Genomic DNA, 26872 nt, shown 5'->3' on the forward strand with positions numbered 1-26872 from the left:
CAATATACATATTAAGTTTTATCATGATGAGATGTAAAATAGGATTGAATGTTTTTTGAAGATAAAAAACACTAACACAATATTACCAGATTTTCTATGGTGGATGTGAAGGTCCTAATTCCACATACATCAAGTTAATATCTTGTGATGACCATGAATTCATCATTAAAAGGAAAGATGCCTTCACCTCAAATTTAATTCAAGCTATGATGTCAAGTTCAACAACGTGTATTGAACAGGAAAAAAATGAAATCCATTTTAAAACAATTCCGTAAGTATAAAGCTGTTAGAACAAAGTGTTATTATATAAACTGTTATATTTAGAGATAAACTGTAATTTAGAGAAACATATAAACTGTATATAATAAATAAATAATTATAATACTTTTATTTTTTTATTTTATTTCTTCAGATCATATCTTCTTCAAAAAGCGTGTACATATTTCACCTACAATACTCAATTCAAGAAAAATGAGATTACTACTGATCCTGAATTTCCAATTGAAAATAATATTGCTCTAGATCTGCTTTTGGTTGCTGATTTCCTTGATTGTTAATAATGACATCCATAACCATATATTTTTTACTAAATGTTGAAAGATTAAAATATAAAAACAAGCTTTAATGTTATATTATTTTTAGTTTATTTTGTGGCTTGAAAATGATTCCAACCCTTTTTTTATTATTATTAATATTAATATTATTATTATTATTAATTATTCCAGTAATTCCAATGAATCAAGAGTATGATTGCAATGAAGTTATAGTATTGAAAGATTCAATTAAATACTGGTTTGATAGAGGTGATGAGCAAATTAAATATAAACATGAAGAACTTTTCAATATATATGATTTACTATCACAACAAGAATGGTTCGAGTTCCAGTTAAACTTTAAAGACACTATACAGGTATATATACTAATAGGACGAAATTCATCTATTATACTTCCAAACCAAATAAACATAACTAACTTAGCGTCAATTTTAATAGAATGCCGTTATTATAATAATGAAAATGTACAAAGTTATAATGAAAATGTACAAAGTTATAATGAAAATGTACAAAATTTATCTTTTATTAAAGATGCATATATGATTAGGACTCCTGTTAAATATATGAAATTTTCTGTATTGTGGGATTATAAAAATATACTACTATGTTGGAATCACTTGTCTATAATAGTAAGAGGTATCAATAACGAAACTCAGGTGTGTAATAATTTAAAAGATAATTTGAATGTCATAATGTGTTGGTTATATGAAAAATATAACATTACAATCCTTGATAATAGTTTAAATATAAATAACAGTAAATATGTTACAAATGGGACCATTTATATAGGTATTACACACACGAAGAAAACGATATCATTATTTGTTAAGAAATTTTTCATTATATTAACAATTGTTTTCACAATTTTAAATGTTATAATTATTTTACATGGTGTTTTTAAATTGGTATGTTTTTTTTTGTAATATCCCCTAAATTCCCATATATATCGTATATATGACTTGAAATTTTAAATTGGTAATTCCAATCATTCCAACATTGAAGGAAAATATATGGGTGGTGAGCTGTACTTTGGTGGTAGGTAGCATGGTAGGTAGCCTTGGCTATTGGCTAAGATATAATAACTTAATCCTCAATAAAGAGTTTTAATTTTTGGACTGACATTATTGTAAGAAGGGCCTTTTGATATACTACTATGTTAATCCCAATTACCTATTATTTGGGAAATTTGAGACAAAGATATGATGATACTACCCTATTCAAACCCCAACCCTAAATAAATTTTGTTAACAATGAGTGAGTATTTCTATTTCACGATATATAAATATGGCTCTCATTGTAATTGTGTTATGGACCCGACGCCTCCACAGAGAATGGAGAAGCGATGGTAGCGCTGCTATCTATGAGCCGTCACCCACAAGTATGGGAAAAGAAGGCGCCCTCTTCTGGTCAAAAGTACAATTATCAGTGGTGAGTGACTCTTACTATGATTGGACACGGAATGGATTATTACAGTGCGATAGGTGTGGAGGAAGTGGACTCGACAAGGGTGTGGTCAGAGACAGTGTCCTGTGTGTGTCGCTCTACATAGCGACATTGACTCAATTCTATTTTTTGGAGGCTACATTCAGTTTTATTATGTACATTAATGTACTTTCTATATATTTATATAATAAATAAAGAAGTAAGTAAATAAATAAACTTTTATATTATTTATCTCCATTCTTAGTGTTGTATTCCTTCCTATATGTTATGAACCTCATAAATTCCCCTTATGAAGCCAATGTACGTGATTTGTTAAAAACACTGAGCCCTGAAGATATTAGATGTCTGGCTCAGACATCAACAGGTAATCATCGCCTTTCACCTAAAAGTTCTCAAGAGGCCCTTAACATAATCCTAATTTACACTTCAGACTTGAAACGCTTGTTTTCTTATCGACGTCTTACTGCCCAAAATCTTTTTAACTACCTCTATAAAAATCAAGTACCATCAATGCCTTTTGCTAAGAAAATGGAATTGGTAATAGCTGTAAAAGAGTTTTGGACAAAGCAGCATGGTAAAATAGGTATCGGATATTCAACTGAACAAGGAAGAGCACATTCAAACCCCCAAACCGAAATTACAAGTGCTATCCAACTCTCAATACCCGGAAATACGAACATCATTTTATGTTCCCATCCAAGTTTTATTCAATATACAACTGGTGAAACCAAGAATATAATTAAAAATCCTAAACAATGTAGTTTTATGGGTACTGCAGAACGTACAAATTTAGGAACAGTACAATGTCAATGTGATTCATATATAAGTACACTATTACAGCATCAGACAGAAGAGAGTGAAATTAAAACTTTTACTCAAACAAATAATGAAAAAAAACAACCTGTCTTATGTGATGATGTTCCTAAAACTTCTATTCGAACTAATAATGAAAAAAACAAATTTGTATGTGGTGTTCTTTCCTCGGTAGAACATAAAATGGAAGTTATAAGAAGTGACGAGTTTATACAAAAATTTTGTAAGTGGTATTTTAGAATGATTAATCGTTTGCAGCCAGAGTGTTTCCACCTACCCGGAGATACTTTTCGAGGTGATATTTTTTATGACAACAGTTACACTGATATTTACTTAATTGGTCAGTCAAATAGTGAGAGACATGCTTTTGGAGGAGGAAATACTTTCCAACTTTTAAAACAAACATTTCAAGAGTATAAGATTCAGTTCAGTCCTAATTTAGAAAATGGAATACAAGCTTATCAATCCAATTTTGGTATTGTCAAAATCAGTTGTTGTGGCACCATACATATCCGAAACTCATGTGTGGGAATTTTTGAACAAGAAACGGGTATGGTATGCAGTCCAAATGATCATGTATGGAAGATAATGTATATAAAGATAAATTTAAAACATGCTAGTACACATAAACCTCCAAGTCTACCTTCATGTCAAGTGTTTGAAATTAAAATTTGAAATGGGTTTTTTGATTAACAACGAATAAATAACAGAATAAGTGAAATCTATAGACTTTATTTCTCCGGGATGTAGACGTATTCTGTCAGGATATTCTTTTTGATTTATAAATATACTATTTTAATTAATATAATCGCAAGATAAAGATTGTGTAATAACATTATGTACTTTTGAATAATATTATATTTTTTTTTTTTCCAAAGATATAAAATATGGGTTCTGTACCAAGATATAACCATTAAGGTTCCTAGACTCATCACAAGGATAACTAGTGGCACTAAAAGGCAAGTAGTTATTTCAGTCAAACTAAAATGAAATGGAATTGGTGTATATATGACATGAATAGTATGGTTTGCTCCCATTTAGATCTATTTTCTAAACATGTTATTTTCATGTTTTTTTCAGGAGGATATTCTAGCAATAATCATCATGGTATCGTCCTCCAAAATCAACAAAACCCCTAAAATTATCAAGAAAAATCCCACTTTTGATGATAAATTTTTTGAACTTTTAATTAATGAGCGAGTGAAGAAAGTGGTGGACATGCATATCAGTGTCCATGGTATTCATGGTAAAAGGAAAATTTATATCATCTCCAAGTTGGAAGATTGCTGGAATATGAGATCAACTATTCCACTAAAGCGAGACACTTATATAAATTTATGTTTATCATTGTTAAGAGATCCAGCATATTCACATGATACTCTTAGGAAATTTAATGTTTTAACCCATAATGAATGTGGCGATTACATGTTTGGACATCCTGTTATAGTCAATGATAACCAACGAACAGGAAGTCAGATTGATATTCAATACTCATGTTCGGAAGTGATTATCGGGACAGTGACTACTGAACAAGGACTGGTCAATGGTTTCATAAATACAGGAAAAATTACATTTACAAGTGTTAGGTGTACCTTTCTTGAATATTCAAAGGCTAAAAAATTCTATGATATGTTCATTTTAAATTGAACTATATATTTTTTTTTTTTTTTTTTTTTTTAAATCAGTTCATATTTAGGTAGGGTTGATTTTAGGTTTGGTCATATAGATATTTAGGTAAGGCTGCGATATTGACACTACTAAATACCTAACCATAAAAATACCTTTATGGTTTATATGACAGACAATCTGTAAAATATTTTTTTAATAAATGGAATCATCCAGTCTGCTATATCTATGTGGTTTTCATGTGAACCCTGTTTTGTTATAATAAGAATAACTTCATATATAATGAAAAAATTCTAATACAAGCATATATTTATTTATTTACCATAATTTTTGAAAATATATTTTCAATTTTCTTCTACAAATTTGCCATGGTCTGTTACTGTAGGTGTTTACCACAGCTCTGTTTTTGTATATTTATACCAGGGGAGCCAGACAGATCACTGATAAGTGATCCAGTCACCAGAGACACTAGTGTGTTGTACCAGTCACCAGACACACTAGTGTGTTGTACCAGCTTCACACCAGTGGGCTATTTAGAATTTATTTCAGAAAAATTATGGTAAATCACAAATACACAAATAAACAAAGAAAACAACTATTTAATCATAGAAAGAAATTGGTATAGGTTATAAAAAAAAATGAATAAAAATCTTCTAATTGATAATAATAAGATCAATGACAAGTTTTTACTAGGCCTAACTCTAATTATGAATCAAAATTTATGTTTAAAACTTTCAAATTTTTCTTCATTCCAATATTATGGAAAAGATAATATACTCCATATACATCCTGTATTATGTGAAATGAAGCCACTAGGTTTACTGGGCCAGTCATTAGATTCACTTTATCTTTCAAAGAAAATTATACCTAAAGAAATTCAGATAATATACATTAGCCCTCATCATATTTTTTCTCACGAAACCAATGGCCAAATTACAGCTGATTTACTCTTAGGTGGTTTCAAGAATAATATTACGCCACTTTATCTCTTAAATGAACATGATCTAAATTCCCTTGTTGCAAATCCCTCTCACAGATTTAGACTTATAGATGGTCGATCGGTAGAAATGTTTGATAATATGTGGAAGCTAGGAACTAATGATTGTGCAATTGATAGTAAAGATCATAATAATGATTTATTGGGAATTCGTCCCATTTTGGGCTTGTGTGATTTATTTTCTATTTCTAAGCGTTTAATATATTTAACCCAATTGAGCGATTTGATCAATAAAATTCACCAAGTATTTAATATAATTAAATATTTTCCCTATCTAATACATCCATATCGTTTGCTGGTTTCTGAAACAGGGAAATTTTATATTATGTCATTTAGTCTCCTTCATTATTTATTTTCACCTCATGCTGAAACCAAAAAAATTAAAGATATTGTGTTTTCTCATCCCCAATCTTTAATACAACGTACTGAAAATATTGAAAATATTGAAAGTAATACTCTAAATAGAATCAAAGTTAAATGCAAAGAAAATTTAATAATAGGTAGCAAAGACTTCAAAATATATCATAATTATTTAGCTCAAAGTAATTGTCGTCTACTTCTCGATATGTTACACTCTCTATTTGTAACTATTATATGGATTGCTAATGATGGAGGAGTTATACATAAACAACATACATTGGTACGCAATTATTTGACCTTACAAGGGAATATTACCTTAAAACCCACTCACTCCCAAAATCCATATAAAGTTACATCACGAAAACCTATTCATAATCCTAGACTACCTTCTTCTTCCCAACCACCATCTCAACTTGAACTAACATCATCTCCACCATCACCATTATCTAATAATGTTAATCAACAACTGAATTGCCAGAATCCATATGGTTTATGTCATGCACAGATTATTTACAGCTCATTCCATACAGATGAAATCAAATGTAATGTGGCTCAACATGTTCATAATTATGGTTGCCTTCATTTGTTGAATTATACTCCAACAGTTCTTGAGGAAGCCTTTAGTGAAACATTAACATCACACAGAGATAATATTCTAACTGATGTAATTGAAAATGAGATCAATATAATTTTAGCATTTATATCACAGATAAAAAAGGAGCTCGAGTCAACAATAATTTAATATATATATATATATATATATATATATATATATATATATATATATATATATATATATATATATATATATATATATATATATATATATATATATATGTCGTACCTAGTAGCCAGAACGCACTTATCAACCTACTATGCAAGGCCCGATTTGCCTAATAAGCCAAATTTTCATGATTTAATTATTTTTCGACTACCTAACCTAACCTAACCTAACTTTTTCGGCTACCAAACTTAATCTAACCTATAAAGATAGGTTAGGTTAGGTTAGGTAGGGTTGGTTAGGTTCGGTCATATATTTACGTTAATTTTAACTCCAATAAAAAAAAATTGACCTCATACATAATGAAATGGGTAGCTTTATCATTTCATAAGAAAAAAATTAGAGAAAATATATTAATTCAGGAAAACTTGGCTTATTAGGCAAATCGGGCCTTGCATAGTAGGCTGAGAAGTGCATTCTGGCTACTAGGTCCCCACAGACCAGTCCTAGACCAGGCCTATTTCTACCCCCAGGAAGCAGCCCCTGACAGCACTGCTATGAAACAGGGGTATCAGGGTGAAAGACGCTATCCAATGTTCGTATCCACTCAGCTGTGTGGTGGTCTAAATGGAAGATTATTCATGTGTAGATTAGAACTGAGGATAGTCGTGACCCCTGCAGGTAACCCCACATATTGACTAGATGACCATCGTATCAAAAATAACACAACTAAGTCAACAAGAATGTTGTTTCGTTATATATATAATATAATCAGTAGTATACATTATTAGTTTAGATGTGAGACATTTTTTTATATAAAATAAAATAATAATGTCACTATCAAATTCCTTATATATTATAATATTTATAATATTTTTAATTGTGATCTTTTCAATTATATATTTATATTATTCAAGAAATAGGTCAACAATTTCAACTCAGCATCCTCAACTGTCAATGAATTTCATTACAAAAACTAATACTAAACCTGCTGGTCTGTATGTTGTCTTTGAAAGTAAGTATTATATGGACCAAAATCGTGGTTACGATATGATTTCTCATGTAAATACAGTTAATTGTAATGATGATACAACGATTAATAATGATGAAAATAATAATGTATTTTGTAAATTTGATACATCCATATTTGATCAATTTAGAAAAGAGAATTGGTATTTTAATACCTTAACACCGATAATTTTATTATCTATTCGTAATCTTCGAAATTTTTCACCTATTGTATATGAGAATATTGAAGATCTTCCACTCTCTGCAGATCATGAGATTACAAGCCTGCGTGAAAATATGAAGAAAAGCTCAATTGCTAATGGTAATAAGTTACCAAAATGTGTATGGGTATCTTGTTCACATATTTGGGTTAATAGTCCAAACAAATATATTCCGCAAGGTTTTCCTGTTTATTATTTTCCAACCAAGGAACATATAGATGGATATTATGCCCCACTTCTTCCTATTCAATTGAAACTTAGCCCAGGTGAAAATATTATAATATGTAAAATGTGGGCAAAAAATATTAATATAATGAGTGATCCATTTGCTGTGGTTAAATTTAGGATCACGGTTAAAATGTAGGATTTATAATACTATAAAGCATGATATAGTAACCTGTTTAAATATTATTACTAAAAAGATAATTATATAAAAAATAAGGTATGTAGATTTGTTCTTGTGGAACAAATTATTCATTCTACTTTTGTATCAACACATCTTTATATATTTCTGAGCTTATAATATACAAAGAACTATTTTTTTTTTATCATTTTCAGATAATTATAAAGTGATGGTGATATTGGTTCTATTTGTTCTTCAAGATCCCAACTGTCAGCAAGGGTGGCGCAGTTGCTTTTTTTTTTTTTGTAAACCATGAAAAAGCAATATGAAATCTACCCCAGAAAATATTCTGTTATAATACTAACAGCCCCCAAAAATATCATTCAAGTGTGGGATAAAATTGTCATATGGAGAAATAATTTAAAAATAAAAGTGGAATTTTTACAAAACTTTAATCCAACAATCAACTTGTATCATTTAGTGGAAAATTCATTTTTACTTATATTAGATAATGTTTCATCGATAAATGTAAGAAAAACATTTGCCGACGTATTAATTGATCTTCAAAACAGTGAAATAATTATTATAAAATGTGCTTCAATTACTTGGCCCTCAATAAATAAAGTGGAAAACTTTAATTTAAAACATTTTGAAGATGTTAAGATTATTTTAAGTATGAATGACTGGGAACGAAATTATGTATGGGTAAATAAGTACCTTTCATATGAATTTGCAGACATTAGTATTAAACCTCATTTAAAATCTTTAAATATTTTAACAGAAGATATAGGGAGTATCAATTCAGAAAAATTGAGAGCAAATCTACTTGATACTTGGAACAATGAAATACCCCCTATATACCCTTCTGAAGTTCTCCCAGAGAGTGAATATACTGTTACTGAAGTAAATAGCAACAAACGCAGCAGTGAGTCACAATCAGGTTCAATTGGCATGCCTTCAAAACATAGGAAGTATTACTGCCTGGTGTTATAATGGATACTACTCATTGGGAAGCGTGTCAAAGAAAAGAATATATATGTGTGTGTGTATGTATATGTATGTATGTATTTATATATATATATGTATGTGTACCTATTTTAGTTTACATAAAATATAGGATGGAAGAACATGTACGTAGTAAATTAATCTCTTTTTTACTCAAAATTCAATAATTTCATTCGTTTATTATGCTATGATAGTGAACATAATGTTAAAATAAATATTTTATTTATTTATTTATATATTTTTTTCAGATGATTGAACCCTTTTTGATTAAAAATCCAGGACGTTTTACATTGTTCCCAATTAAAAATCATGATATCTTTAAAATGTATAAGAAGGCGCTAGCATCATTTTGGACAGTTGAAGAAGTAGACTTGTCAAAGGATATTGTAGATTGGGAACAGAAACTTAATGAAGAGGAACGTCACTTCATTTCACATGTTCTAGCATTTTTTGCCGCATCAGATGGTATCGTCAATGAAAATCTTGTTGAACGTTTCTGCCAAGAGGTACAAATACCAGAAGTGAGGTGTTTTTATGGTTTTCAGATTGCCATGGAAAATATTCACAATGAAATGTACAGTTTACTTATTAATACATACATAAAAGATTTACAGGAGCAGAACAGATTATTTAATGCTATTGAAACGCTGCCAGCTGTTAAGAAAAAAGCTGATTGGGCTCTAAGGTGGATTACCAATAGAACGGCAACATATGCCGAACGCATTGTTGCCTTTGCTGCAGTAGAGGGTATTTTCTTTAGTGGTTCATTTGCTGCAATATTTTGGTTAAAAAAACGTGGTTTAATGCCAGGTCTAACCTTCAGTAATGAATTGATTTCTAGAGATGAAGGGTTACACACAGATTTTGCTTGCTTGATATTTAAGTACTTGATTAATAAGCCTGATCAGAAATATGTATATTCTATCATTGATAATGCTGTGAAGATTGAACAAGAATTTTTAACAGATGCCTTGCCAATCAAACTTATTGGTATGAACTGTGATCTAATGGGGAAGTATATAGAATTTGTGGCTGACCGACTTCTCTTTGAACTCGGTTTTAAGAAACTTTATAATGTAGAAAATCCATTTGACTTTATGGAAAATATCTCATTAGAAGGGAAAACTAATTTTTTTGAAAAAAAAGTAAGTGAATATCAAAAATATGGTGTAATGAATTCAGATCAATACAGTGTTTTTACATTAGATTCAGACTTTTAGTTAATTAGTTGATGGATGGAATAGAACATGTTTTTTTTTATATAGAATATAAATAATTTAATATAAAAATATAAATATATATCTATTATCTTTTACTATTTTACTTATCATATTTATATTTTGACTTGATGAATAATGAATTAAATACCTTACATTCTCTCTTTCCACTAATTACAAGACTACAAAATATGAGGTATGTAATTATGGACATAATAACAAAACCATAATCTTCTTTATAAAATATCAACATATCACATGATTACCAAGCAGTACTACTATCGTCCGATGTAAACACCAAGTTTGGTTATCGCCATTGAATCAACTTTTCTATTTTATATTCACCAATGAATATAATTCAAAGAGAGAAATGAATCATTACATTAAGTTCCATGCAATATGCCGGTGATACAATATATAAGAGCCTCCGTATCCAGTCCAGTCAACCAGTATGCCAGAATCCTGTTCAGTAGTAATACGGGCTACTGTGTAATGGAGCTATCCAAGGAATCTTGTGGTGTAAGTACCTAAAAGTTATTTTATGATAAGCATGATGAAGCTTTGGACACTATATTATAATAAATAAATAAATAATGTCTCAGGTGCATTTGTGATGAAATCTAATCTTTCTAGGATGATATTAGCGATATCAGTGAGGGAGCCGAAGAGAAGAAGATAAAAGAGAAAAAAGATACTACTTCAACTAGCAAGTCTATTATTGTTAAAATAGAAAACCATATCCATTCCAATGATGAAAATGTGGCTTTGAGAAAGTTGGTTAATATAACGCCTGAGACTATATCAAAAAAACAACGTTATTGTGAAATTAATACTCAAAGTTTATTACAAATATTAGAATGGTTTGCTAACCACGATGGAACCAATGTGTTGCTGTATGAATTTGCCCACAGTGCATCATGTCAAAAAAAAAACTTGTACCCCGATTTGTCTAATGTTTCGCCGGGTTCGTCATCATGTAGTAGTTTCTAGACATCCACATTGTTCGGTGTTAATCTTATATTCAACCCTCTTGCATACACATGTGTCTTCATGTGTTAATGATGATTGTGGGTTGCCTGCTTGTCATAGACTGAAAACCACCAGATCAACTATAAAGTTTCGTCTTGCCAAAAAGAAGTGTGGTTGTTAACTCAATGTTGTCTGCTGGATATATATTATTGTTAAAATTTTTAATTCGACCTATCAACAGAAGCGCATTATGATATTGATTGAAGTGTTTTTTTTTTCCATAATATTTGACAAACGAACTTCTGTGAAGAAAAGACGCTTTCCTATTTCTGCAACGGAGGCCTGTCGCTGGATATTTATTGATTTGTACTAGTTAGTGATATGTTTTATTGAATGTTTTCTTCATACCACTGACTAGTTAAATTAATATATATTTACAAACATAAGGCAATTGTGATCTGTTGTAGGTCATTTGGTGAGATGGTGTGTTAAATGGTTTCACCATAATGTGTGAGGATTCGATGAACATTGTTTTAATTTCACTGGTCGAATCAAATAGGGGCAATCATCAGTTTCAGATGCTTCACCAACAACCGGGCTCATCATCAATGGCATTACATATTGCAATCTGTGCTCCTTCCTACTTCAATAATGAAAATGATGAGGTCTTGCGAAAGTGGAATCAACTTCAAGCTTTTTGGGGGTTTGGTAAAGGTAAATATGTGGATTTTATTTTTTTTCAATGTGGTAGTGAGTAAACCATTATGGAAAACTTAGTAGATTTGACTAGTTGTTTATAATATTGTAAAATGTATATAATTAAAATAGTATAATTTTATGAATTTTATTCCAGGTTATTATTCGTCCAATATGTCACCTGTAGAGTTCACATCTGAAAATCCATATTGTCGTTTCAAAGTAGTTTGCTATACAAAAATTCCCAATTATCGTAATGAAGATGGTATTGTGCAAATTATAATTGGAAGGGGCCTTTCAGAAGTGGAGTAAGTAATTAATATTCATATACTTGTATAATATTCTAATAATTTTTCAGTGTTAAATATGACTAGGATCCGGGAACATTAAAAAATGTTTTTTTTTTATTTTTTTTTATTCTTCCAGGGCCTACAAACAGGAAGTTATTTCAGCATTGAGTCTATTATTCGGAGGTAATGAAGTTGTTGTTAATGAAATTTTTGCTGCTGAAGTACCAAACAAAACGAACTTCAGATTTTACATTCAGCAAGTTTTTCCTAATGGAAAAAGAATTTAAAGATTTTATAATGTTTTCCCTAATAATAATTATCATAAAAAATGATTTCAAGTATGGTATTATGCAAATTGCTCTATATTATAATATACCTTCTAGGAGAGATTCAACGTGCATCTACCACTGACACCTTTAGTCATATGTTAAGAGCATCATACAATTCAATTTTTAAGGTAAGCCTAAGTAAGCCTTATTATAGCTTGCACCAATATATTTAATGGGAATTGATATCAGGTTGGCTTAAATAATCAAATTAGCTTAAAAGGGACATTATTAATGGAACATTTTTTGATAGACAGGCAGGTAGATAGCCAGACAGAGACAAAAATGCCTACTTTTTCTGTTTCAGAATTTGTTTATTGAACAGATTATTCCAATGTTGACTTTAACTGAACAACAAATGAAGAAATATCTTGATACACCGCAAAGAGGTAAATGATTTTGATATGACCAATCCATCTACTTATCGTGACATAATGACAAAAGTGAAGATATTACGGGGTATTTTTTTCCTACATTTGTGGAATTAAAAATTAAAATAAATTATTTATTGTTTATAGGAATTGATCCAGCATAGTGGGAACTGGGCAAGCAAAAAAATCCTGACCCAAAGAAATTGATACCTGTTGTAAAAGTGGGATTTCAGGAATTACAGAAACAGTTCAAGTATCAAGAAGAATATGGTAATAAAATTCATAATAGTATGAAGAATATTATGGATGATATAAGACAATTAAGTTGTATGCAGACGACAATTAAAGTTACCATTCAGAATTTTAAGTTGAAACAGACAAATATAATGCGCCGAGTTCTAAAATTGGTGTCAGCACAAGAGGTTGAAAGGAAAAAAAATCTACCACTAGAAGAAATAGAGGATCAGATTCGACTGCGATTAGAAAACTTGTATATGCAGCTGCAGGACCTCATGGGATGTTTGAATGAACTAATGGCTCAGTCTATAAAGCCTGGTAGTTTTCCGCGAGCCCAACGGTATGGACTGGTTGTTGACAAAGTGCAGGATATATCACAATACTTAAAATGGCAGCAGGATGCACTTCAGGCTATAGTTAACATACTTAAGGAAGATATACAAGTGGTCGTTAACATAAAGAAGAACATCAGCTAAGTTTTGAGAGTTGAGGAAATTGGCTAACCGTCAACCAACTTCCCCAAACCACATTCAAACATTGGTAATTAACCCTATCATTGTTTAACACCTCCCTCCACCCTTTCAGGGAGGGTATGATGCTACACTGAATTTTTTTTTGTTCGTAACTAGCAACACACATTGAACTGATGATATTTCACTCTCTCAGGGAGGGTATGATGCTACACTGATTTTTTGTTTGTAACCCGCAACACACACATTGAATTGATGATAGTCAATAAATTAAATTTTAGTCTAGTTCCTTTTTTTTTTTTTTTTTTTTTTTTTTCACATACAATAAGTGCACTCTGCCCATTAGGCAAAGTATTATAATAATTTTGCTAGATATTGATGACACTGACATTTTAACGGAAACTTGAAATAATTGACCTAGAATGTAACAACAATGTTTGTGTTGTCTTACAGGAATAATTTAGTCAAATAAGCACAAACTGTAAACTGCCAGCTTAACCAAGAAAGCCTGCCAGTGATTGGTCAATATAAAATATTCAGCATGTGAGGGTTAATATCAGAGTCAGTCGATTTTGCTCCAGCATGGAGGACACACCTACAATTTCCTCTCCATTAACATGTGGACAGAAACAACAAGAAAGAAGTGATAATAACGATACTAGTGTTGATGAAGAACCATTACCTTCATCATCCACGTCTTTACCTTTGGGACAAAAAGTTAATGAAGGGTGTGAGAGAGAAGAAGAGGTGATACAAAAAAAGGAATTTGAATTAAAAATTAGCCAAATGTTGGAAAAAGGTGGGCATGGAAGCCGGAAAATTTTCACTCGAGAAAAATTAGCCCAATACATCGAGGAAGTCAAAAATGCTAAATTGAAACTGACTACAAAGACCTCTCATGAATATGATCTATTGTCTCGATATGATGTCAAAAATCTATTTGGGGATGATGTCTTAGTAACCATCGACGAAACTGAACGAAGAATGAAGCGGGGGACCAAGCGTAAACTGACCAGTGACAATCGTCATTCTACTACGGCTGTAACAACAACAACAACAACAACCACAACAACAGGAGCAACAACAGCTGATCCTGGCCGGATGTGTCGTCGTTTCATACATCAAGGGCAATTGTATGATACGATTTATGATGCACACAGAGCAGTTTGTCACGGAGGAGAAAAAAGAACTTATTTTGAAGCAAGTAAAACTATCGCTAACGTCACTCAACAATCGGTGAAACTCTTTATTTCACTCTGCCACATATGCAATTTGAAACGACTTCCTCGACGAAAAAAGGGGGTAATACGGCCCATTGTATCGACCAGTTTTGCGGAGCGAGGACAAATGGATTTAATAAATATGCAAAAAGAAGGAGGATGTGTGTATATATATATTTTACATTATCAAGATCATTTAACAAAGTTTTCGGTTTTACGAGCTCTTCGCAGTAAACGGGCGATTGAAGTGGCACGCCACTTACTCGATATATTTGCTCTCTTGGGAGCCCCACGAATTCTGCAGAGCGATAAAGGCCGTGAATTTGTGGCAGAGGTGATTCAAGAGCTAAAAAACGAAATGTGGCCCAACATGCTCCTCATTAATAGCAAACCTCGTCATCCACAGAGCCAAGGGAGCATTGAACGTGCGAATGGGGATGTAATCAAAATGCTTGGCAGTTGGATGTGTGAGAATCAAACGCGAGATTGGTCAGCTGGACTTCCCTTTGTGCAATTCACCAAAAACATAGCATATTCACGTGGAATTGGCATATCGCCTTACAAGGCAGTTTTTGGTATAGAACCGCCAATAGTTATGAAGATTCGTCTTTCGCCCTCAATATATAGCCAATTGTTCAATAACTGTCACTATGATGACAATGAAGAAGAAGAAGAAGAAGAAGACAAAGAGGAAGAAGAAGAAGAAGACAAAGAGGATGAAGAAAAAAGAGGCAAAGAAGCAAAGGTAAAATTCCTTAATATTTATTGGTTTTGTTTTCAGTTCAACCTTGGAAAACAAAAGTCCTCAATTAATTTCTGTATACTAAAATTTTTTTTTTTATATAATTGCAGTATTCCCTGTCATCATCAAGTCCGCTGCTGCGTCAGATTTCTTCACCGTTGCCAGACATGGAAGAAATAATTTTTGATGAGGTTGAGGAGGTTACTGTTACTGTTGCTGCTGGTGCTACAACTGCCTCTACTTCCATATTATCCCTGCCACAAATACCGCCACCTTCATTACCCCCTATATTATCACCACCAACACCATCATCACCTGGTATTGTGCTGTCGCCTAAAGTAATAATAAATAGAAGATTATGTAATTTAGAAGATGGTAAACCTAATGATAATAATAATTCTGAAGTAAATAACGATTCATATAATTTACATATTGAAAATTTAGGAACTATTAGAAGCAAAGTTTATGAGCGTCAGATAACTAATGCCTCAAAAATGTTACAATTGTCATCGGCAAATGTAACACCTGTTAGCCTATATGATACTGTTAATGTGATAATACCTAAAGAAGATAGGGAAAACAAAACAGGAATGCGAACAATCAGTGGAATTATCGTCGAAATAGACAATGAAAGAGATTTATATCGTGTAGCTACAAAATTTGGAACAATTAATCAATATCTATCAAGAAACGATTTTGATAAAACAATCGAAAGAATAATGCCAAACGAAATTAATAAGAATCAACAACTTGGGCTTCGTGAGATTGTTCGTAGACAATCAAATTACTTTCTCAGTGATAATAGGCACTTGAAACAATTAGTATGCCACTGTAAACTTTTATCTTGTTTAAATCATAGATGTATTTGCAAAAGAAATAATCAGAAATGTACCCAAAAATGCCGGCATAATGAAAATTTATGTAAAAACTCATAGCACCAAAAAGTAAAATGCCGTTTCGCTCGTTTTTCAATATATATATATGGTTGGTTTGGTTTAAATACTCATCAGTAAAGAATTATATTTTGTATTTGGGCTTATTATTTATTACCAGTTCACAAACTGTTATTTTGATTGATTCTGACAGAGTATAGAACACAGGTGAGGAGACTAAAAATAATCTAATGAACTCAGCCTTATTAGGTAAATGGGGTCTTTCTTGCACAGTAGGCTGAGACGTTTGTTCTCTGGCATAGAACGTACTTCTTAGCCACTATGCAAAAAAGACCCCATTTGCCTAATAAGGCAGAGTGATTTTCTTGTTGTGTTAGTTTATTTAAGTTAATTCGTTTTAACTCAAATATAAACAAATTAACTTAAACAAACCTGAAAGTTGTAGGCCAAGTGCGACGTCCCCTAAAGCCTATAAAAAATTAGAGGTCATTCATACAATTAACTATAGTATTTGGAGGAGCCACTTTGCAATTTCCGAGAACACACCAGATTACATCAGACTTCTGAATTACAAAAACGTTTCCTCTGGGGAATAGCAAATGAGTATATATGACAGGAAGGATTTTGATATTTCGAGTCAGTAACCCAAGACAGACATATGGGCTGAATAAGTATTGGTCATCATTATTTGATATTATATAACCATCAATTAGGTTATGACTGAATCTATCAAATATCTGAGACTCATATACGAGACCAACTGGCTCATAACACTTTACATACTGTGGATACCTATTTATTTGCCCACTCCTCTTGCGAGTACAACTCCATCTTTTCTTTAAGGCTCCCATGACATAAGTTTTTTCGTCCATATTCTGATTACTGGTTCCTAAAGCCATTACGCCTAAGGTTATAGGCTCTTTCAATATTTCAGCCCTTTTATAACCAAATTTGTATAATATTAGCGAAGGTACACAGAGACCAATGGGAATTTTCTTGCCTTGTAATTTACATTTTATAGTCCTCTTTGCAGTACCTTCCCTTTCATGTAATGTCGTTGAAGAAGCATTACAAAGGTCAGGTATTTTTAACCTCTCGAATATTGAAAGAAATGGAATATTATACTCATCTTCATTAAACCACTCACAGATTTTTCGTTTCCTTTTAATTTCAAAACGGGGATGAATAAATGTCAACCTTAGATCTACTGGATACAATTTACAAACTTTTTGATCTGTTTTAAATGAAGGAAAAATTCCACATCTTTCGGCATCAGTATCCATAGTTTTTATTACTTCTTCATAAAATCTCCCAACTATATCGGAAAAGTTGGGAGGTTCTCCATTGTCGAGGGTACCATTTGCAACTGTGAACTTTGATGTAATTTGTTCTTTCCATGTAATGTAGTTTTTAGGTAGCAATACTCGTATTGACGGAGACTCAATAAAGTATATCAATACTGGTACATCTTCCGGATGTATTAATTCAGCGATTGCTATGAACCCGCCTTTTTTTGTTTTTTCATATTTTACAAGTGTATAACCTGAATATTCGATGGGAATGAAGTTTGAAAGTTTATCAACAAGCCAGTCCTTCCCAATGAGGCAATATATTTTAATATCTTTATAATTGTTCAACACGCCTAATGTAGCAGAGGCATATTCTCCACAAATGGCAGCTGATCCTCTTGCTTGACCAATTATGTAGCTGGCAAGTTTCATTTTAGGGGTATGGATTGAAATCATAATTGTAATCTTACCTAATAAAAAATATCTATATCCTTTTATAATGAATAAATATAAAAAAAAATCAACTATATAAAGAAATGTGTGACCAAGAAAATCAAAGTCATTAATCCTATAAATTAAGGTAATGGATTGGAATCAATTATTAGTATTATTATTAATATTGACCGTAAGAAAAATTACTACTGTTTGTTTTGCTCATTCTATAATTCCATGGGCTCCATTATCTATTAAAACTCCATATATGACATTTATAAATGACCCATTCCATCCTACATGGCAAACAAGACATCAACAATCAAAAACAAAATTATTTAAAGAAATAGTAATGATCCCAACTGTTTATAATATTTCATTTTCAATAACATGTGGTGCATGTTATACATACTCTTATTTCTTATATCCAAAATTAACTATAAATGTAGATATAAATGAAGAAACAGAGGGACGCTTATTATACGAAACTTTTCCAGATCATAATAAATACTATATAGGATGTAAAATATATGAATGTAAAATGACCACGGTTAAGATTAAATTAAATAACCCTTTGGAAACATTAGAGGGAAGAATAATTTGTCATTTGAATCGTGGTATTCAACATACTAAAGAAATTCTACTCTTTAAAGGAATAAGTAGAGTAGAAATACGTAAAGTAGAAAACAACCAGTGTGCACTTCCTATTAACTTAACATTGTTGAATTCTTTCATTTCAAGCCGAACTTTTAGTAAAAATGAAGATATTTGCTATATATATCCGATAGTAAGTAGTACTAGATCGTTTCTTTTCAAAGAGGAAACACCGTTATTAGTATACCAGATTAACTATACACATCAATCAAATCATGTTGGATTATCTCAAGAATTGTGTTTTAAATTCCAATGGTTGTTTTGGGTTTTGGGTTTGGGGCATTTTTTGATACATTAGACATTGATAAAGAAATAGTTTAAGTTTTTGATGGGATGTTGATGTTTATTAACATAAATTTTAGTTTAAAGTGGTTCGGGAAGTTCGTATGAAATATACTCTCCTATTTCTTCCTGCCTTTTTTTTTTTTTTTACTTTTAACACATATAATATAATATAATTGAATAATTAATAAACTTACTGAAATTATAATTATTATTATACTCAAAACAAACAAATATTGATGCATATAGGTAATAGCATGCGAATCAATCCTTTTTTTACAATTACCAATACACTGTGCTATATAGAGTGTCCCATTTAAATCTTCTCGAAGAACTTTAAGTATAGGACGAGTCTTATTATTATATGTTGTTATATTGTCAAGAATGCTATCTTGTTCATCCAATATTTTAATATTATTCTCATCGTACACAAATTTGATAACAACAGACGACATTCTATTTAAGGTATCACACTTTTCTGATAATTTATTAACATTATTCACAACCTTTATTTGTGAATGACTGTGATCCAAACATAGTGTCTTTCTTTGACCATCTATTAAAAACTTAACATAGGTATCTGCTAAGGGCGTCAGAATAAGATATTCCTCTTCGTTACCTGAGGCAGCAATTTGTAAATCATATTTCATTGATGATGATAATTTTCTGTATGGCCAGCCTTGAGGGCAACCTAGAAGAATATTGATATGGCTAAATATTACAAATCTTCCTATTAATTTACTTGTTGTGTTTTGATTCAGTCGTCTTTTCATTGGTAATTGAAATTTATTTAATATAAATAGTTGTGAAACATTCCCAAATTTTAACTCTGCATTTAACCATTTATGTTGTTCTGTATTATTATATCCTAATAATTCATTTAAATTTCTATCGTAATAAATAGATATTATAAAATTGAGGTTATTTCTTACAAACCAAAATTTAATTGAATCTTCAAATATTGTCAATCTTTTTCCATTTTCGTTGACTGCACATTCAGTATATAAATGGGGATTGTGACTAACTATTACTCGTACTGATAACAAAACAAGAAGAAATATCTTTCGTGAAATTGTATTCATTTTTTTAAAAGGTAAGAGTATTATTTCGATGTGTCAGGGTGGTGTTGTGAATTCTAGTGGTCTCAACGGAATTCCCCCACCCCCCTGCCTCCATCCGGGAGAGTCCCATCCTGTCAGGGTATAAATATTAAAGGACTCGAGGTTCCACACACATCAGTGTGTCCCTGCTACACCCAACAGTATGGACCATGGGGTCCCTACTATAAATCACCTCTCTAAGGGTTTAGCAAGAGATTTCTCCAGTAAAGTAAAAGGTGAGTTGCAAATCTTTTCTGTTTTTAAGGTGCCGTGACCCTGGAAGCCATTCACAGAGATAAGATATTATTAGTTTGTAGTCTTTGCGATACAGAATGGTGATGATCATACATACTTCATAGGATCAATTCAAGTGTATAACTGCCGAGTTCCTTGTCCGAAACTCAGGACAGATGTGGTGGCTATAAAATGAAAAATCAGAGCAAAAGATTTTCCTAGCCATAGCTGGTTATTTATTTATTTTTTATTTTTTTTTATAGATCCAGATTCTGAAATTCAGGATACAAGGAAAAGAAGCATGTCCTTTTCCGAATTACTGGAAACTGAAAATATGGAAAAAAAAATGACGGATGAAGATTTTAATTGGACTCCTACTTACTCTCCTCCTCTAATTTCTTTAGATCAATCTTCCTTCCTTGCCACAACACACCCACCATCTCATTCTCATTCTCCTTCTCCTCCTCCAATTAGTTATCTAGATAAATTTTCCAGTACAATTTCTATGACTTTTAAAAGTTCCCAACCCCCACCTCCTTCTCCTCCTCCTTCTCCTCCTCCTTCTCCTCCTTCTTCTCCTTCTCCTCCTCCTCCTCCTCTTCCTTCTCCTCTTCCTCCTCCTCTTCCTCCTCCTCTTCCTCCTCCTCCTTCTCCTCCTCCTTCTCCTCCTCCTTCTCCCCCTCCTTCTCGTCCTTTTCCTCCTTCTTCCCATCCTCCTCATCCTCCTCCTCCTCCTCCTTCTCCTTCTCCTCCTTATTCTCTAAGACTTAACCTGGCCCAGCCCCTTCAATTACCAAACAAATAATGACTAACAAACACACAACTTAGTTATTTATTTGTTTCATTTCGTTTGTAGATGACAAAAGTTCCTCAACGCCGCCCTCGTCGTCGTCATTTATGTCGACCTATCTTTCTACACACCAAAAAAATAAGAAAAGAAGATGCCCAGAGATATGGCGAAGCAATTAAGGAACTGGAACCACCTGATAGGCTGTGTATCACTCTACCAACCGTTCTCAGGACTCCTGAAGAAAGGATTTTAAGGAGTAAGCCATGTCAAAATATATGTAACTTTTTTTTGACCTTTGACCCTTTTGAAACGAAAGATATGCACTTTGAGTTTCAAGCCAAACAAAGTACTATTACTTTTGCTAATGTAAGGATATATTTGGGATCATCACATGATATTTTTGAAATTTTCCAAAGAATTTTATATATTATTCCTAATGTTAACTTAGCCAAAATATTTAAGATTATCCCATCCTATGAGGATAAAGAGGTTTTGAACCTCTCTAACAACCTTAAAGCAAATTTTTCAATCGACATATATAAGTGTATTTTTACAAAATTTTATAGGAAATTATTCACACCTGACATTATAAGCCAATTGGTTCATCACATTGGCTACTAGAGCTAGCTGGTGTCTTAAATAATCACTAAATGTTAATATCATCATTTGAAATTTTAGTTTAAGTTGATGTTTCACATTAATTTAGTTGAAGTTATACTCCTTGGAATAGTACTGAATAATCATGTCTTTTTTAATAAATATTAAAAAAATGAGTGAATTCCTCGAAAATACTGAAGAAATTGATTTTTATCTACAAATAGATCCGTTATATATTGATAAGACGGAATTTCATATTTTAAAAGTTTGGGATATTATAAATAAACATAAAAATTCAAATGTAACATATAACAATATTCTAAATTTATTCTATAATAATGAATGTGAAATATTTTCCAATGAAATATATTTGAAATTAGTTAATGGTTTTTATATTCCCAAATTTGATATAATACTTAATGTTATTTGAAATTTAAATTAAATTTAATGTTTATAAAAAATGTATATAAATTTATCATATTTGTTATTAATTAATCCCAATATACATGAATATTTCTCTTTTCTTTTTGAATAGCTTCTACTAATAATAATATTACATCTTTCATAAGAAACGAAGAGCTAACTTTTATATCATTTTGCTTAATAATTACTTCGAAAGGTGACCTAAAAATAGTGAGTGTTTTTTTATTCTCACTTTGGTACCAACACTTATTACAATTTCCTCTCTTTACCACAACATTTTGGAGATTAGGTAAATATAATACCCAAGAATTTAACAGCTCTTCAAATTGTTTTACTTCTGATGGTACAGCTATAATTAAGTTCTCTGATTCTTCAATATACTTTATAATATCTGTAAACTTTTGTCTTACTCTCTTTTGGTAATAAGGCTCGTCAGCCATTATGTCAAGTTTCAATAATAAATAATAATAGAAGGATTCAGCTTCCAGTCCCTCTTAAAAGACTTATGTATGTACAAAGGATCAGCAATATAAAGAAAATTATAGAATATTAAAAAAAAATATGAAAATTGGTAACAAGAATTTGAAGAAAATACTGTTGTAGTTGGCCTGACAGAATTCAGTGTCGTGCGCCGATCATATTTGCACGATAAATATTTTACTTCTGACATATATAGGTTCTCTGATTCTACAATATCCTTTATATTATCTTGTAAGCTTTTCTCTCTCTCTCTATTGTTTAGTGATAAGGATCATGTACCAATATGGCGAGTGTTTCATTCATATATCGATGTATTGAGACTTCAATAGAATTTACTAGTATCAATGAAATTAAACAGGGACACTTATCCACTAGAAATAATATTTTTGAAATAATTATTATTAATAATAATAATAATAATAATAATAATAATTTAGGAGGAGGAGGAGGAAATGTAATTAGTCGTCCTAGGTTGGTTTTAAAAATATCGCTGCATCAACCAAAAATTAAACAATTTAAAAAAAAAAACTCAGAGATAATTACACAAAAATGTGCTGAATTATTATGTAAGGAGCCATATAATGAACTCTTAGCAATGAACCAAAAATGGCAATGTAATATTTTTTGTCCTTTTCATGAAGTTCGTGGTAAATCTCGTACACCTTCAGGTAGACTTTATATTCATCGTCATCGTTTTCACTGTTATTCCACAAATTGTAATAAAAGAGTTTCAACTGAGAAACTCCTAAATTTTCTCTTAAATAAAAACCAAAAATGATTTCTTCGACATACCAGTATTTTCTTCAAATTCCTGTTATCATTTTCGTACTTTTTTTTATATTTTTTAATTTTCTTTATATTACTGATCGTTTTTACATTCATAGTTTTTTACGTCAAAGTATTAAAGAGGGAATTGAAGCTGAAGAAATTGCATTTGAAGAAAGACACGAATTTATTGATCTACAAGGTTGGCTAAATTATAATGAATATGATAACAATAATGACATTAAAATCAATAAATGTAAGGGAATGATTTTAAAAGTAGATAGTTCTCAGTCACATGACAATCAAATTTGTCAAAAACTTGGGGGCCGTAAATGTGGACGTTATTTAGAAAAGGTCGTAATACCTATATCATCTTCTACTAGCAATATAAAATATTATTATGGAGGTGGAATCCTCAAACCAGGATGCACATACTGTCTTTGGAAACAACCAGAAGAAAAATTCTGTGACCCAGTATGGGGTTTTCTACAGTATTCATTTGAAGAAGATGGATGGAAGTGTAAATCCTACCTACCAGGTCTTTATAACGCAACTACAAATAGATTAACTGCATGTGAACCAGGAGGAACTTTGGTTAAAATTACCAATGGGCAGGATGAAGTAGTGGACCTTACTCAAATGACCCCCCAAGACTTTTTTATACCATTAAAAGAACAAGAAAAATATATATGTCGATGTTCCCCTGGATATATTTCTAATCCAGATATCTCACGTTCAGCCTGTTTCCGCGATCCTTGTCTGGTACATTTACCATCTGGTGTAATTACAGCTCCAGGTTATTCTAATGGTCTATGTAACTGCGGTCCTATGTATACTAACTTACATGACAATAAACATTTTCCGTGTACAGCGTGTCCGGATCCCCATTTTGATGAGGAAAAACAAGAATTATCTATTGGATGAAGTGTAAGATTGATAAAAATAATATTGAAATACATAAAGGAACATATCCATGTTCAAATTTTGAAGATATGAACGTGGATGTGCAAAGGTAATTTTAAAGGCAAAATTTGTATCCAAGACTGATTTGATTGATTACGAAAATACCGAAATTTTTTTTAATCGATTTATGAATTCACTCAATATTAAAAACAAAACTAAATAATGTTTGCATGTAACTCTGATGGTAGTATAGAAATCCCATTATCTTATTTAAAAAAATTACACTTTTATCCTCCTGCTTTACCTTTAGGAACAATTGTTCTAACCAACTATCATCATCATAATATTAATAATGTTGATAAGAATGATGATGATGTTACCTTTGAAAATAATAGTGTAGAAGACTTACAATTATTTGTACAATACTTACTCATAAAATTGAAAAGGAAATTTATTATGAAATTGGATTCCCATTCAGTCTGTGATTACTCTCCTAATATAAATAATGTTGCACAGTTCTTAGAAAATGGGAGTGGGAGTGGTAAAAATAACATTTTATTTATTAATATTCCAATTTTCTTTTTCCCTGATATTAAAAAAGATGAGCCATTACATAAACGGATATTACGAGTTGTATCCAACACTCATAAAATTACTCAGCTAGTGGAAGAATATATGTCTTCAAATACAAATCCTCACAGAAAAAATAATGTTATATGATAACGTTACAACTTGTTTTGAAAATTATGGCATTAAATGTCTCTGTAATACAAATTTTCGAATGGATTATTTTGAACAAATGACTAAACAAAAATTCAAATTTTCCTTTTTTACAGTAGGAAATGTAACCACTTTTCTTGAAAGAATATATGGGAGAGACAATTTAAAACATCCGATATGGTCTTTGTCAGTACACACAACAACACCGGAAGAGTCCGTTATGGTTTTGAGAATCTTAAACGTGAAATTTTGTAATGGATGTAAGAAAGAAATAATAGGAGATGGTATACCTTCGTCTTACCATACTGGATCGCTAAAAATTGTTTCAAACAATCCTCCTTCAGTTCAATATTTTGATAATACAGGACGTGAGTTGTTTCAGAGTATAAGCAAAAGTAATAATTTTGTAGCAACGGCTGCCTACTATCTCTATTGTGCATTAAGTGATGATGAGTATCCCTTATGTAATTTATATGGGAAATGTTTTTGTAATGAAAATTACCGATGGAATTATATTTTATCTGTTCTGAAGAAAAGCTTCAAACCTAAGGAGATGTCACAATCAAAAATTGAAGATGCAGTTCATTTTATATATGGAGATAAACCATACTTTTTAAACATAACAAATAAGGAAAATAATCAATATCATATTGTTATATCAAATTTAAAATTTCGATGTTTCAAAGAACGAGGTTCAATGAATATTCTTTATGATCAGGAAAAATGTTGTATTCAAGTACAATTTTTAGATGTTTATGGAAACATTTTACCAACTTCTTGGTTTAAATTATTCGATGAATATTATTATATCCAAATTGGTATTCGCAAAGTTATTACTCCCATAATGTTATTAGCATTTGTAAGTCATTATTATTATTTTGTATTTAGGGATTTTGAAGTTGGCATGTATTGTTCGTTCTTCAAATGGATTAATGATGAAAATAGTGATAATATAGATTATAATTATGATACAGAGGCAAGTAACGACTACAAAGAATATGGAAGTAGTGATTATGAAAGTAGTGATGAAATATTTGTTTAATAAAAAGAATATATATATATATTTTTTCAGTTTTTTATTAATTTTATTTAAAATAAATGTTTATAAAATAAATAAATAATATATAAAATGACTTTGAGTGACTTTTTGTTTGTTTTATTTTTATATAAAATATCGAATTTAACTATAAAGGGGAAAATATTATTTCTGTTTTCTTAAATTTTATGTCAAATTATAAAGTAACTATGAATATTTTAATCAAAATGTATATTTTTTTTTTTTTTTTAAATATAAATAAAAAATTATACATAAAATTAATAATATTATATATTTAATATCTGTGATAAATAAAATTATGTTTATAAAATTAACAAAACTTAAACATCAAAAATTTATATTATATAGAAATGTTATAAGTTTTATTTTGCAATAAAATTTGGAAAAATATATAAATCCATAAAGAATTAATTGATTCTCTTCTTTTTTTTTTTTGCCTTAATTAAAAAATAACCAATACAAAATTTGGAGTTATAAATAAAATTTGATGTCTTATTTGGGAAACTATTCAAGATCTGATTTGCCTAATAAGCCAATGAATGGTCCACCACCAGCTTATGGTCCACCACAGGGTCCCCACTGACCACAGGCTGGTGGTCAACCCCAATTTTTTTTCCACAAAAT

The sequence above is a fragment of the Procambarus clarkii genome, chromosome 58, assembly GCF_040958095.1.
Source record: "Procambarus clarkii isolate CNS0578487 chromosome 58, FALCON_Pclarkii_2.0, whole genome shotgun sequence".
Taxonomy (NCBI): Eukaryota; Metazoa; Arthropoda; class Malacostraca; order Decapoda; family Cambaridae; genus Procambarus; species Procambarus clarkii.